The following is a 15392-nucleotide window of genomic DNA, read 5'->3' as shown; positions in this document are numbered from 1 at the left end:
GGACTCTTGCGTTGTTTCCACCTTCCGGCTGCGGTGAGTAATGCTGCTGTTATCACCCACGTACGAGCTTCCGTAGGAACATGTGACTTCACGTCTCCTGAGTATATACTCGAGTGGAGTGGAATTGCCGGCTCATGTGGTAGCTCTATGTTTAACCTTTGAATGAACTACCGGACTTTTCCAAAGTGGCTGCAGCCGTTTCACTCCCCCACCGGCAGTGCACGAGACCCCCGTCTCCCCACCTCAGACGAGTCCTTCTACTTTTAAAGAGGAACCTTCCAGGAGCGCGGCCACTTGAGAGCAGCGGCCCTGCAGTCCCAGCAAGGAGAAGTCACTTGCTACCTCCTCAAACTCTATGCAAATAAATGTGGAAAATGGATAACATGAGCCCTATCCTAGGAAACATAATTTGCTAAAACGAACAAGGGTGAGGGAGAGACCTAAATAGAACAATTGCCAAAAGAAAAGGAGAAGTGTGTCAAGCAGCTATGTTCCAAAACAGTACGAGACCCAGGCAGTGTGACCAAGAAATTCTGCCCAACCCCCTCCAAGAAAAACAGATCGTTCCAACATCATTCACACAGCGTTAGAGCACAGACGCAGACAGGTTCTGATTGTATCCAAGGTAAACGTGATACTGATGTCAAAACCCAACGTATATTGTACATAAAGATGGATCTCTTCTATGTAGACCTGTGCAAAACTCCTGAGTGACATGCGAGCAAACAGGTTCTAGCCTGTTCGCACTTCGGGGGCATCAGACTCTATGAGAAGCAGGGCCTATTTCAGAGGGCAGTTACTGATGCAATTCGTGGATTTGATGAAGATGTTTCATGAAATGCAGCATTCATTCTCATTTAAAGTTTAAAAAGGTAACGAAATAGAAATAGGTGGAAACCTCCCTCACATGATAAAGACACCTCCGCCCCACACAAGCATCATGCTTGATGGGGAAATATAGATATCTTTGTCCCTAAGACCAAAGCCAGACAAACCCACCATCCGTCCTAATGTTTGGCATTGCTGCACAGGTGAGAAAAGGAAAGAAACCAGGGGCATTCGAACTGAAAAAAGAAAGGTAAAATTAACACTATTTTCAGAGTATATGATTGCATACTTGGAAAAACAAATAAAATCAACTAAACATTGTTATAAGCCAAAGGAGAATTCTGCATGATGACTAAGTACAAAAATAATATATAGAAACCTGTAGCTTTCATCAATACCCCTAATAATAAATTGTAGAAGATAGAAGAGAAGATCCCGCTTGAAATAGCAACAAGCCTGATAAAATCCTGAGGAATAAACTCTACATGAAGGAAATTTTTACGCAGATATGTTTTGAATGAATAAAAAGTCAGACTATGCCCTTGCGTAGACAGATTCAACATCATAAAGATGTCAGTTCTCCAGAGCTTCATCTAAAACATTAATGTGATTCCAATAAAAACACCAAGAAGACACTTTAAATAGAAAAGGAAAAGTTTAAAGTAAAGCATCGTAATTACAATCAGGTGGTACCGTCACGCGTGTAAGTGGATAAATGCTGGACGAGGCGTTCCTGGTATCAACCCAAACACGCGGACCACGTCCTGTGTGGGGAGACCTGGGTTGTTAGGTGTATGATAGGCGATGTTGGGACACCTAGAGCTGGCTGGGGGAAAGCTTAGATATAGATCTCACATTTGACACCAGAAAAGTCAAAGATATAAATACAATGAAAGCATGAATGTTCAAAGGATCCGTGGGAGACCATTACATTTCCTTATCTCAGGGTAAGGAGGGCCTCTCTACACAAGACAAAATCTGAAGCCGTAAAAACATGGTACAAAGTAGCTGCTTAGGGGGACTTTTCTTCTGCTTAGGATGGAAGAAGCGACAAGAGAACGTCACTCCCACCGTGACATGAATAAGGCTTCAGAATCATCATTTTGGGGCCACTGGAGGAGCTGAGGTGGAAGGACAGCCCCGGGAGCTGAAATCCAGCCGACAAGATGTACAGCTGCCCCCAAGCTGGGAAGCAGAAATCAGCAGCATTTTGACAAGTTCTCAGGACCCCATGGGGCTGACGTGGCGGTTTGGAAGCCCCGGGAGTCCTGACACAGGGGTCATGATTGCTTGGGGCCCGCTGAGTCCTGGGAGCCGCCCAGGGGGCTTGGAGAGCCGCTCTGTGGCGCAGGGCACGGGGTGCCCATCCGGTGGCGATGGAGGGGCAGGTGGGCCGGGAGAAACCACCTGTGCCCCTGATTCTGTCTGATGCCAGGCAGGTGTCCTCTGCCTCAGAAGACAGTGACCAGCCTGCCTTCGGGACACCAAAAATGAGGCTGGGAGTGCTGCCTTTGGGAGTGGGGTGGGACTGCACGTACACCCTGCACTGGATACCGTGGGGCGAAGGAGGGAAGGCAGCAGAGGGAACCCTGGAGGCCCAGCATGTTCCGTCCCGGGGAGCATGTCCTGTGTGTGCCGTTTAGTCAGTAGGATCCACCAGGGTAAGTGTCAGTGTGGACAAAGGTGCTGTACCTTGCAGCATGTCAGCCCCGGGCGCAGCGGGGTGAAGGGCCTCCTGGAACTCTTCAGTAAGTCTGCAATCACTTCAAGATAAAAGTTGAAGAAAAACGACAGCAACTGAGAAGCAGTTTGCATGCTCTTTCCTTTCTGCATCCTCTATCCAGGGGGTGTCACGGTGAAACCTCGGCCCAAAGTTCCACCCTGCCCGTCAGGAGGGAATCCCTCTGCCAGCCCTGTGTGCCTGTGAAATGACCTGGGGCTGAGGGCTCTGGGCCCAAAAAACGGGAACACCCGCATGTCCACACGTCTCCGTGCGCACGGGACATACCGCGCACTGGGGCGAAAGTGTGCAGGGAACCGCAATTGGGGCAGCCGTGTGCACAGCTCCACGTGTGTGTGTCCTGGCTGCAAGTCCAGGTCTAGGTGTGCCCCACTACAGACGCACAAACCCTCAAGGGGACTCCAGGTGGGGGGACACCAGCGGAAGGAGCCGTGGCCCTGCACAAGCCCTGGCACCTCTGAACTCTGACCAGGGGATTTACTGTTTACTCAGAAACGCTACCTGTATACGTTTTAAATAATGCTTAGTGGTTCCTGGGGAGAGCAGGTTCCTGCTGGGGGACTCTCCTGGGGTTCACAGCACCTGGCACAGAGCAGGAATCAGATAATGCTGGATGAATGAATGAAAGAAAGAATGAACCGGTAAAGAAACAATGGAAGGTCCCCAGTTCCCCCTCGAGCTCCCCAACCTGCCCACTGCCCCGCCTTCTGCCACCCATCCTAGTGGCGCTCCTGGGCTCACCTCACTGGCCCCCCAGGGCAGGAACCAGCTCTCCTCATCTCCAGAGACAGAGCAGTACTCTCCCACCCACTCTTTCCTCTCCCACCCCCTTTCTTCCCTCCTTGCAGCCACCTTGGGCCCGGCTGGCCCTGGGGCCACATGCACACGTTTTGCCCTTGGGCCCAGGAACCCCAGCCCGTCTCTGTTGTGGGAAGCAGAGACCTGGGAACCAGGGACCCCAATTCTGTCCAGGCCATCCTCGTGGTCCCCCTGTAACCTCCTGCCCCTCCCAGGGTGCCCCCGAAGGGTCTGTTAGCTGGCATCTCCCCACCACCATCCGACCCCAGGAGAAGGCAGGGCAAGTGGGGTGCATAAGACGCGGCTTGGGGCCCAGACACTCTGGCAGGACTGGGAGAGCTGAGATGCTGCCCCGTGGAGGGGAGGGGTCTGTTCACCTTCTCTGGAAACGCAGCAAAGGCTGAGGCTGTGCAGCACGAGGGGACGGCCCTGCTCAACAGTGGACACCTGTGCACAGCTTAGTGCTGGGACGCTGTCCCCGCTTGTTGACCTTCAGGCGCTCAGGGGCACTAGCCTCCATGACCCCCAACCCCCGGCCCTACCCCGCTGCCTCCAAGCTGCATTTCTAGCCCCCCGGCTCTGGTCCGCACCCCCCCCAGGTCCACCCAGAGACCTTCTCCACAGACCCCCCACACAGCTCTACACGGTGCTCCTGGCTGGAGAAAGAGGGGTGGCCCTTCCGGGAGGCGAAGGGCAGGTCAGACCCGGGAGGGACAAAGGGCCCACGGGCCCTGCCCTGGGAGACTGTGGCCTGTTCAGACCTTCTTGTCCAGCTGCAGGTCCCAGGCCAGCCGGGAGGGGTTGGGGGAGCAGGGCACTGAGCCCCACTGGAGTCCGCCATGCTCCGAGGCCACACGAGGGCCATGGCATCCCAGACCCTCCACGGTGGCCACGTGTGCCTACCTCCCCCGTCAGCACCCCACGGGGGCGCCCCTGTCCTCCCACATTCCTCCCCTTCCTCGTCCCCCGCTGGGTACGGTTCTCTGCAACCTGACGGAGGGAAGGCAGCCTGCCTCACCAGAGGTCTTCCTGGGCTGCCCACCGGAGCGCCCCTCGCCCCAGCCTCACGGCCGTCACGTATGAGACACGGGTTGGCCGCTCCTTCTCTCCAGGCCGCAGGCTGTGGAGGGGAGGGTGGGCAGGCGGGAAGGTGGGCCCCAGCGGGGAGGGCGTCTCCCACAGCAGCAGCCACCCCTGATTCCCACCGAGCGCAGGTCCTGGCTTTGGGGCCCAGCCTCGGACAGTCTCCTGAGGGCCCTGGCCTGCCGCCCAGCCCTTCTCCTCACGGCGTGGCCAACCCCCACCTCCCACGCAGGATGTGGCCTGTATCCGCGTCTCCTGCGTGTGTGAGGGGGGGGGGGCTATCTCAGGAACCCCCTGGAGTTCAGAGCCTTGCTGCAGCCCTTCTCACCATCGAGTTCCCAAGGGCCCAGGGGCCACGAGGTCATAGCAGTCGTCCCCACGAGACCTCGGAGTCACAGGCACTGTCCTCGCCCTGCAGACTCTCCCCTTCCCACCGGGACGCAGAGAGAACTGAGGCCCAGCTGCATCTGCTCGCCAGCCCCCAGGGCGGGAGAAGCTCAGGGAGAGGCCGAGACCAGCTCACCAGGGATGGATGCCGGGTCCAAGAGGGAAGAGGGAGGGGCCCACGAGAGCAGAGCTTGGCTCCCTCGCGTTCGGCAGGGTGGGCAGCGGCTGGAGGGACTCGGGCTGAGTCTGAACCCTGCACCCCAGCCTTGCCCTCGCCTGACCAGCCATGTGACCAGGTGGTGGCCTCACGTGGAAGGCGACGACACACAGGCCTCTGCCCTGGGATGTCTGCCATGGGCAGGTTTCGAGGTTCAGAGCCCTCTGGGGGCCGTGGGCCTTTGGGTCCAGTGTGGGGTGAGCCCCAGGTCACTCCACCGTGCCAGGGAGAGGCTCTCAAGACACGTCCTGGGCCAGCAGGGACTTGCATGGACCTCCACCCATCCCTTCTCTCTCTGTTATCACCGGGGACTGCTCCCCCGTGTGAGAGCTGAGGCTCCTGGAGGAGGGCCCGGTGGGGCGAGGGTCCCGGGCAGAGCCCCGAACAAGCATGGGGCCAGGGTGTGCCCAGTCCTCCCCCGGTCCTGCGGTCTCAGTAAGCGGGGACGCCATGGCTGTGGAGAGCAGAGGCGTCTGCAGGTGGTCCTGCTGCTCCAGAGCCTGGGCGTCCCGAGGGCAGTGGTCAGTTTACGGGACCCTCAGCTGAGCTTTGGTGCCAGTGACCCAATCGCACAGGAATCTAGGTGCTGCTGGGAAGCCGGCTGTAGACGGGCCAGCATCCGAGTCAGCTGGCTTCAGTAACGGAGGTGACGCCCGTGACCCGGGCAGGCCCCCAGACATCCCCTGACTGATGATAAAGGTGCTGTTGGTTCCAGCTCTCTGGCACGGCGGGGCTGCGAGGGCGGGGTGAGGGCCTCCTTCCTGCAACAGCCCGAGAGCTGTCCGTTTTACAGACTGAGCTGGGGTCCAGGTAAGCTCTCCTGTCAATTAAGCATCTTCCGCTAAAAGTAAAGTTTGCCAACCACTGACGGAGCCAAGCCTCATGAACGCCCCGAAGGAGGCAGTGCAGCCAGGGGAGGAAGAGGCCGGGCCGGTCAAGGGCAAAGCCAGTTGGGCGCAGCCCCACAACCCCTGTGGCCTCAGCCTCTCCCTGTCTGGGTCTGGCGCTTTGGGCCAGGGTGGGAGAGGGACCTGGCAGGGAGGCCCCTGCAGCCGGGCCAGGCAGCCCGGCCCCTCTCCCGGCATCGATCGCTGGCAGGGCAGCCCCAGGTCTGTCATCAATCACCCAGGGTTGATGGGGCCTCTCTTCTGGAAGATTCCGGAACAGTCTGCTTCACCGCTCCCATTCTTTCTCCAGAAGCGGGGTGGCGTCAGGGAGCTGTTGGTGGCCTCCTCCTCCCCCGCCCTGCGCCGACCTGGGGTGGGGCTCCAGGCCATTCTCCTGAGGCTGAGCCCCACCTCCATCACTGTGCATTTGGGACCCTGGGTAGGAGGGCTGGCTGTGGTGGTCTCAGGGCGTAGGGGATGCTGCCTGCCCGCCGCCCCGCGGATGCAGAGTTGGACGCCACGGCCAGTCCTAAAGATAGGCCAACCCCAAACCAGCAAGACCCCTGGGGCTTTGGAGCCCCCCGCACGCAGGCCCCCAGGGGTCTGTTCCCCACTCCCCATCCAGGGAACCCCTTGGAGGGTGGCCCCAGAGAAGGATTGGGGTGACAAGATGGAAAGACACAGGAGGCGGAGATGCCTCCGGAAAAAGCATGCTGGTCCGGACAGGAATCCCTCAGATGTGCCCCAGCGCAGGCCCGGGTAGCAGGTCTGGCCACGGCCCTGGCTTCCAGGAGGTGAGCCCTGAGCCCTTGGAAGGTACCACCTAGTGGGGGTGTCTTTGTTCACCTGGCGACCTCGGTGACAAATGTGATGTGAGGTGCAGTCTTGGGGTCATGTGGTACCAATTGACCTCAGGAGGGGCTGGACGCTGAGGTCAGCCACTTGGCCAATCCTGAATCAATCGATGAATTGTGCTCCCGTAGCGGAGCTCCCGGAGCAGCTCCAGACTCGGCTGCAGTGAGCCCACGACTGGCTGTGCTCCAGGCCCTGATCTCACGTGGATGTGGGGAGGCCGGCCGTCCTACCTCCAAGAGAGGACAGTGGAAGCTTCCTGTCTGGCGTTTCTCCCAGGTTCTGCGCTCAGCTTCTCCCCATGGCTGCCTTTAACATGTCTCCTTTCCCGGGAAACACCATAACCCTGAGTGTAGCAGCTCGGGTGTGTCCTGAGAGGCTTTCTAGTGAATTACAGAACGTGAGGCTGGTCTCAGGGACCGCAGACTTGTCACTGATGTCAGAAACAGTCTTGTGTGGATTTTCCCTCCCGCCTGTGCCGGGTAAACTCTGGACCCCACCTCCCAGAGCTGCTGCGGGGAGACTGGTCCTGCTGTCCCGGGGGGCCCCCGACATGTGGAGGAGGTGCTGGAGGTCACCCACTTGCTCCTCTGAACACAAACGGCTGTGCTGGCAGGGCAGTGAAGATGGAGAAGGGTCTGAAACATCTAAACAAGCTCTGGCCACCAGCCCTCTGGGACTCAGGTTCCCTAGCTGGAGAACGGCACAGCGGGGTCCGCCTACTGAGGTCACCTTCCAGGGCCACACTGCAGCCACACGGGGGGCCGGGCCAAGGCTCCACCTCCGCCCAGCGGGCCATCTGCACAGACCTCAATTTCAAACAGAATCAAAGTCTTTTTAGAGTTTGGGCAAAAATCTTGTGATTTTTCTTCTTTTCAAATAGTTTGGGCTTGGCAAGTCCCAAACTATACTTTGCCAAGCTCTCCTTCCTCCTGTAATTTAAAGAAGAAAAAAAAACAAGACGCCAAACCACTGCGCATTTCAGGGGAAACCCGGCCTGTGCGCCGCTTCTGCCGCGTCATCAAATTCTCGTTTGGAGAATCGACGTCGGGTCCAGCAGCCTCGCAGAGCCTCTCCCCGAGTTTGGTCATTTTCTACTTTATCGTTTTATTTTTGATCCGTCCACAAGGTGCTGTCTCTGCAGGGATCTGGGAGCCGGCCAGGCCACAGGTGGCCAGGTGATCCCTGCCGAGAGCCCCTCCCCAGGGCTGCCAGGCCTGAGGGCCGGTACCCGGGAGCCGGCGGGCCAGACCCCAGCTGTGGGCGGAAGCGGGACGGCCGGTGAGGGGTCCTGGGTTGTGAGCTGCCGCCCTCTGCCCTGCCCGTCCACTTCAGAGGCTAGGGACCCAATACCGTCTCCTGACTCTGTGTGCCAGGACAGACAGACTTGCTGACACCACCCACAGGGCCCAGAGGGCCTCGGGGGCCTCTGCTCCGTGCTCCGGGGGCTAACAGGGAGGGGCTGCTCTACCACGGTGGGGTCTGGGGAAGGATGAGGGCCTCAGGATCAGGGCTGCTGCTTGACCTGCACCTTGCCCTCTGGGGGTTCCCTGGGGAAACAAAGGATAGAAGGGTGGCCTCCTGGGTGAGCAGACCCCAGGCAGTGCCCTCAGCGGAGGAGGGATGCTGCAGGGCCTACGCCCTCTGCAGATGGGCGGGTGCCATGCCCCAGGGAGCCGCCGAGCCACACGCCTCTGTGTGATGACAAGGCACCAGCCCACTTACGGGGCCGGGAGCCAAGTGTCCACAGCTTTGAGCAGTGGTTTCTGCTGGATTAAGGGATGCGCATCTCCACTTCCACCACGTGACCCGTTCTGCAGATCTGCCCGGGGGCACCAGCCTGCTGGGGACACCAGGCCCACAGGGTCAGGCGCAGGCTCCAGCCCTGGCACGGCGCTCAGCCGTGCGCCTCCAAGCTCAAAATTCCCAAGGACCTACTGTACAAAGATGTGCGGGGAGAGGCTGCAGACCCCTGGGTCTCAGCTGCTGGGCCCGGGGGGTTCCGGGGTGGGTGACTCCACCCATTTCCAGGCAGCCCCGGAAAGGCCACACCTGCCTCCCCAAGGCAGGACGGCGCCGCCGTGAGCACGGGCGATGATGACTGGGGACACTAAGCACGGACAGCCCGGGGCAGGACAGGAGGGGGCCAGGGTTCTACAGCGAACTTTCCAGACTGTGGGACACGCAGCACCAGAAGCTGCGTAAGGCAGGCCGGGCCCGGCAGGTGCTGCCCGTCACACCCTGGCTGAACAGCAGCCAGAGGTACACGGGGGCCAGAGCCACTGACGCCCCTCTGACCCCACAGTCACAGCGATGTGGCCGCCTGCCCCGAGCCCGGCAGGGAGCCCCGGGGCAGGAGAAGTCACCCAGACCAACAGAACCGGAGGGCTTGGGGGCTGACTCAGCAAACCACAGCCAGGATGGGGTTGAAAACGCCTGCATTTCATGTAGGGTTTAATCCTGGGACAGAGGGACGGCTCGGCATCAGTGAATCTATAAATATAACCCACTGTGTGAAGAAGTGAGGAGGAAAAAACAGGATCATCTTAAAGGTGTTGAAAGCATTTCATATCCTTTCCTACTAAAGTAAAGAATGGAGCAAACCTCCCTAACGTGATAAAGATTTCTTCTAGAAACCTTCAGCCAAAGTCATGATTAACGGTAAAACTTTAAAAGCACCCCCCTGACAGTCAGGAGAACACACAAAGGTCTCCATCGTTACCAATATATTTTTTTAATAAAGTTATTTATTTATTTTTATTTTTGGCTGTGCTGGGTCTTCGATGTTGCGCACAGGCTTTCTCTAGTTGCGGCGAGCGGGGGCTACCCTTCGTCACGGTGCACGGACTTCTCCTTACCGTGGCTTCTCCTCTTGCAGAGCATGGGCTCCAGGCACACGGGCTTCAGCAGTTGTGGCTCGCGGGCTCCGGAGCGCAGGCTCAGTAGTTGTGGTGCACGTGCTTAGTTGCTCTGCGGCATGTGGGATCTTCCCGGCCCAGGGATCGAACTCGTGTCCCCTGCATTGGCAGGCGGATTCTTAACCACTGCACCACCAGGGAAGTCCCACCAATATTTTTACAACATTTCATCTTTTGCCAGTATTACACTAGAGATCATAGGCAAGGCAGTAATATATACACTTTAAAAACAGAACTGAAAGCCATAAATATTTGAAAATAAAAAGATCAAGCCATGATTAACTGTAGGTGCTATCGAGAAGTCAGAAGGGGGCCAACTGAAAAGCTGAATTCCCTGGGGGTCCAGGGGTTAAGACTTGGCACTTTCACTGCCGAGGGCCCAGGTTCGATCCTTGGTCAGGGAACTAAGATCCCACAAGCAGCGCAGTACAGCCAAAAAAAAATATATATATATATATATATAAATATTAAAACTAGTTAGATAATTCAGTCAAGTTGTGAGGTCACAAAGCAACATTCAATAGTCACTAACTTTCCTGTACAAGTCATGACTGAGGAAAATACATTGCCAAAAATGTCACAAGAGCCAAAACAATCTAAAAATAAATCCAATAAAATGTAAAAGGCCTAGATCAGGGGTCCCCACCCCCGGGCCACGGACCACTACCAGTCCATCGCCTGCTAGGAACCGGGCCACACAGCAGGAGGTGGACAGGGGGCGAGCGAGCGAAGCTTCATCCGTATTTACAGCCGCTCCTCATGGCTCGCGTTACCGCCTGAGCTCCGCCTCCTGTCAGCATTATGGGGAGCTGTATAATTATTTCATTATGTATTACAATGTAATAATAATAGAAATAAAGTGCCCAACAAATGCCCTTGAGTCATCCCGAAACCATCCCTCCACCCCCAGCCCATGGAAAAATTGTTTTCCACATAACTGGTCCCTGGTGCCAAAAAGGTTGAGGACCGCTGGCCCACATGATAAAAATTATAAAACTTCATTGAAAAGAAATTTTAAAAAAAACTGAATAAAGGGAGAAATTTGAAATACGTAAGATTCTCAATTTTGAGAAAAGAAATCAATTCTCCCAAAACTAGCCTACACATTCAGGGCAATTCATGAGATTTAAGGTCGAGCCCAAAGTTCTTACAGAGGAGAACATTTGAAAGAATAGCCAAGAAATTTTGAAAATTAAGAAATATGTGTCCTATTAAACTATGGTATTTGAAACAGTGAGCTTTTGGCCCAGACGGAAACCTGTGCAGAGATGGGAGGGTGGGAGTCCGGAAGCCACCTGCGTGGGTTAGAATTCATGTGGACTGACTCACATGGCTGCGGGCGAGGTGGAATCTGCAACGAAGACTCCAGGTGAGACACCTGTCTTTGATCCACAGAGAGCTCCTCAGATATCATTACAGAAAGACCAACAACAAAGGTGGGAGATGGCAAAGGGCTCGGATAGATGGGCCCCAGGAAACACGCAAGGTGCCACGAACTTATGAGAACATCTCAACCTCCCAGTCCTAGGGAAGCACAGATGGAAACACTCGTGAGATTCACCTGTCGTCCAGGTGGGCACATGACAAGGGGCTTCACCTGGCCCGGTGTTTCAGAAGGACAATTTGGCCATGTTTATTTAAAATATTGAAGTGCACACCCCATACCTCAGCAGACGTGTTTCTGATCATCTGTTCTATAGAAGAACTCGTGTGATCACATAGACTCACTGGTGGGGTTTAATGTCGATTTGTCTGAAATAACAGGACTCTCGAGCAGAGGCGTGGTTACATAGGAGGAGAATGCAGCCGCTCTTCAGAATAAAGAGGAAACAAACAGAAAGGACGGGGCGACCTGGACACACAAATGTGAAATGACCACCGGGACTCAGGGTTCAGTTAAAAACGCTCCACAACAACATGCCTGATAGACCTGAACTATTAGGGTCTCTCAGATGCCCAGCTAAGACCCAGAGAAAGTTCTAGAAGGGCATGCCTGCAGTGTTAACCTCCACACTCTGGATGGAGGGTGTGATCTGGGGCGTGAACAGGAACTTTATTTTTCATCACACACTTCTGAATTTGGAGTTATAACAGCCACGTGTACATGCGCTACTAGAGAATCTTTTAAAGTTTTAGGAAGCTTTCGATTCTGGCTGTTGGTCACGCTCACTGCAGCTCGGCTGACAGCAGCGGGCTTCGGCCTGCTCGGCCACCTCTCACCCCAGCACCTCCGCCCACTCCAGCAGGGGCTGCAGCAAACAGTCCCCCTACCCGAGGCCCTGCGGGAGACCCTCCTTGGTTCGGACAGGTGGACCCACCTGTCCAAACCAAGCGTGTCACCTGTAAGTCCCAAGATCCCGGGCCCTCCTTCTACCCCGTACATGACTGCACTCCCGGCGCCGGGGGCACCCAACCCAGCTCCTGCCTGGTGTCCCCGGGTGTTTCTGACCACTGCGGGGGGTGGGCAGGGGGCTGGCAAGGTCTCTGGTTTTGAAGTGCATTTTCCACAATTGCAGTTAAGTCAGAATACCCAATCTGGACAGCCTGAAGGTGCAGACGTAGAAATGGTCATTTGGTGAGACTAGCTCCTTCCAGAGACTCTGCAGGGTGGGAAGGAGCCTGAGGCTGGGGGTCTCTCTGAGGCAACGGGAGGGTAGCAAGCAGGCTGGCTGGCAACCACCGCTCTGAGCCTCATCCTGAACGCGGTCCTGAGGGGTGTGTCCCATCCCCACAGGACAGGCCCCTGAGGATGAAGAAGCAGGACATCGGGGGTCTTCGTGGCCTGGACCAGGGCATGAGGGACATGTGCAGGGTGTGAACACTCAGGTGAGGGCCAGCCTGTGCTGGTCAGAGCGAAGGCGACTATCTCCCCAGGAGTCCCTGAGCCAGGGAGCCCGAGGTGGAGGGTCAGGGGAGGGGGGTGTCGGGGAGCAGCCTCACTCACCTGTGGATGAAGGATGGACGCGCCAGTTCCCGTTGTGAGCTCCGTGTGGCTCCTGACCTGGCGGTGACGCGTCAGTGGCACACGGAGAAGGCTCTATGGGCACCTGACATTGCGACGACATTGCTCTTGTCTGCTGTAAAAGGGTAGATGCATTCCCAGCAGGTGGGAAACTAACAACTCAGAGCTCGAGAAGCGCTGCTCTTGCCACGCACTTCCCCTCGCCACCCCTTCCCTCCCTCCCAGGGGACCTGCCTTCGAGCTGACAAATGCAGGTCCCCACCAGGGCTGGAGTCAGAGGAGGACGCACTGCCCGCTTGCCTCCTTCCCTGTAACTCTGGTGTTCCTCGCTGTCCCCGCTCTGGAAGGAACTGTCACAACAGCTTATCACAAGAACATCCCAGGAGGATGGCTCACGCCAGGTGTGCTCCTAGGCTCCACTCAAATTAATCAGACTTACAAAGAATGACAGCCCTGGTTCTTTCTGGTGGGGAGCGGGTTATGTAAAATTCACGTGGCATAAAATTAACCATTTTAAAGCATACAGTTCGGTGACGTTTGGTACCTTCACAATGTCGTGCAACCACCACCTCTCTCTGGTTCTAACACGTTCTCGTCACCCCAGGAGGAAGCCTCGCCTATTGGCAGTCACTCCACATCCACCGCCTGCCCCAGCCCCTGGCTACTACCAACCTGCTTTCTGCCCCTGTGGATTTCTCTCCTCCAGACATTTCGTATAGAGGAATCAGACAATGCGTGGCTTCTGCGACCGGCTCCGTCCACTGAGCGCAGTGATTTCGAGGTTCATCCAGGCTGTGGGCTGTGTCAGCACCTCACTCCTTTTCATGGGTGAATACTACTCCATTGTGTGGACAGACCACACTTGCTTTATCCACTCATTAGCTGGTGGACATTGGGGTTGTTTCCACATTTTATCTGCTGTGAATGATGCTGCTATGAACACTCGTGTACAAGTTCTTGTTTGACTGCCTGTTGTCAGTTCTTTGGGGTATATATACCTAGGAGTAAACTAGCTAGGTCAAAGGGTAATTCTTTTTCTTTTTAAGGACCCACCAAACTGTTCTGCCCAGTGGCTGCACCATTTTACATTCCCATCAGCAATGTACGGCAGTTCCAAATTCTCCACGTCCTGGCCAACATTTGTTATTTTCCATCTTTTTTATTATATCCATCCTAGTGGGTATGAAATGGTACTTCCTTGTGGTTTTTTTTTTTTTTTTTGCGGTACGTGGGCCTCTCGCTGTTGCGACCTCACTGTTGTGAAGAAGTCCAATGTAACAATTTTTTTCTTTTGTTGCCTGTGCTTTTGGTGTCCTAGCTAAAAGCTCATCGCCAAATCCAAGGTCATGAAGATCGACCCCTGTTTTCTTCTAAGAGTTTTATAGCTTTAGCTCTTCCCATTTAGGTCTTTGATCCATTTTGAGTTAATTTTTGTGTATGGTGTGAGCTAGGGCTCTAACTTCATTATCCCAGCACCATTTGTTGAAGGGACTATTCTCTCTCTCAGCGAATGGTCTCCACACCCTTGTTGAAAACCAATTGACCATAGACATGCACAGGCTTATTTCTATTCCATTGTCTATGTCTTTACGCCAGTATCACGCTGTCTGATTACTGTAGCTTTGTAGTGGGTTTTGAAATTGAGAAATGTACCTCCTTCAACTTTGTTGTCCCTTTTTAAGGTTATTTGGCTATTCAGGGAACAACCTTGCATCGCGCCCATTTTTCCTATGCGATAAGGCAGAAAGCAAAAGATACAGTGCCCTCCTGGGGTGGCTCAGCTGTGTTGGAGGGGATGAGGGGAGAGGTCTCGGGGCGAGGCAAGGGCACTGGGGCTGCGGGCCGGGGGCTGAGGGCACAGTGGGCAGGCACCTCAGGCCACCCTCCCCGGCTCCAGCCCCAGCCTCAGGCCTGGGGAGCCCTTTGATCTGGGGCCCTCGGGAAGGGCTAGGCCGGCCCGTCTGTCCCCATCTCGGGGACACCTTTGCCAGAGTCTCACTGAAGGGCAGGCGCCAAGGTGACAGGCAAACTGGTCAACGTCACCATCCGGTCTAAGCCACCAGCTGCCTACGCGGAGGGGACACTTGACCTCCAGTGCCCCCCGCCTCCCAGCAAAGGTGGGCCATGGCCACGTCCTGCTCACCCAGAACTGGCCCAGGTCTGGGACACTCGGGCTGAGCTTGGCTGTAGGAACGACCCAACAGGCCAGGTCATGGCTGCAGCTGTGGTCACCAGCCTCCCCTTTCTCACCCAACTCCTCAGCCGTGTTGCTCCAGCCGGTGCCTCCTTTATCCATGGGGATGTCCCTGCTGTGCTGGGGGACGGGGGCCGGTAGCCTCCCGTGCGCAGGGCCAGGGCCAGAACCCTCCCTCACCTTGGGTTGCACCCGGGACAGCAGGGCAGGACGAGGCCGGACCGCTCCCCACGCCGTCCTTCCCAGCAGCGCACCCCTGACTCTGGAAGCAGCCTGCCCCCTGACTACCCCTTCCTCCCACCTTCCGCCCGTTTCCAGGGGTAGGGGTCCCTGGCTCAGCGTCAGGTGTCCCCTCCCACCCAGGAGGCTTTTACTCCTGCACAGAGAGTCAGAGCCCGGCAGTGTCACTGGCAGACCACGGCGGCTCGAGTCTTCTCTCAGCCCCACCTGCCAGTGCCTCCCCTCGGGGTCCGGAAGACGCGAGTTCCCACCCTGGGACTCGGTGCACTGCCAAGGTTGCAAGAC

This window comes from Delphinus delphis, chromosome 7, assembly GCF_949987515.2.
Source record: "Delphinus delphis chromosome 7, mDelDel1.2, whole genome shotgun sequence".
In the NCBI taxonomy this organism is placed as follows: Eukaryota; Metazoa; Chordata; class Mammalia; order Artiodactyla; family Delphinidae; genus Delphinus; species Delphinus delphis.
Note: the sequence above shows the minus strand (reverse complement) of the source record.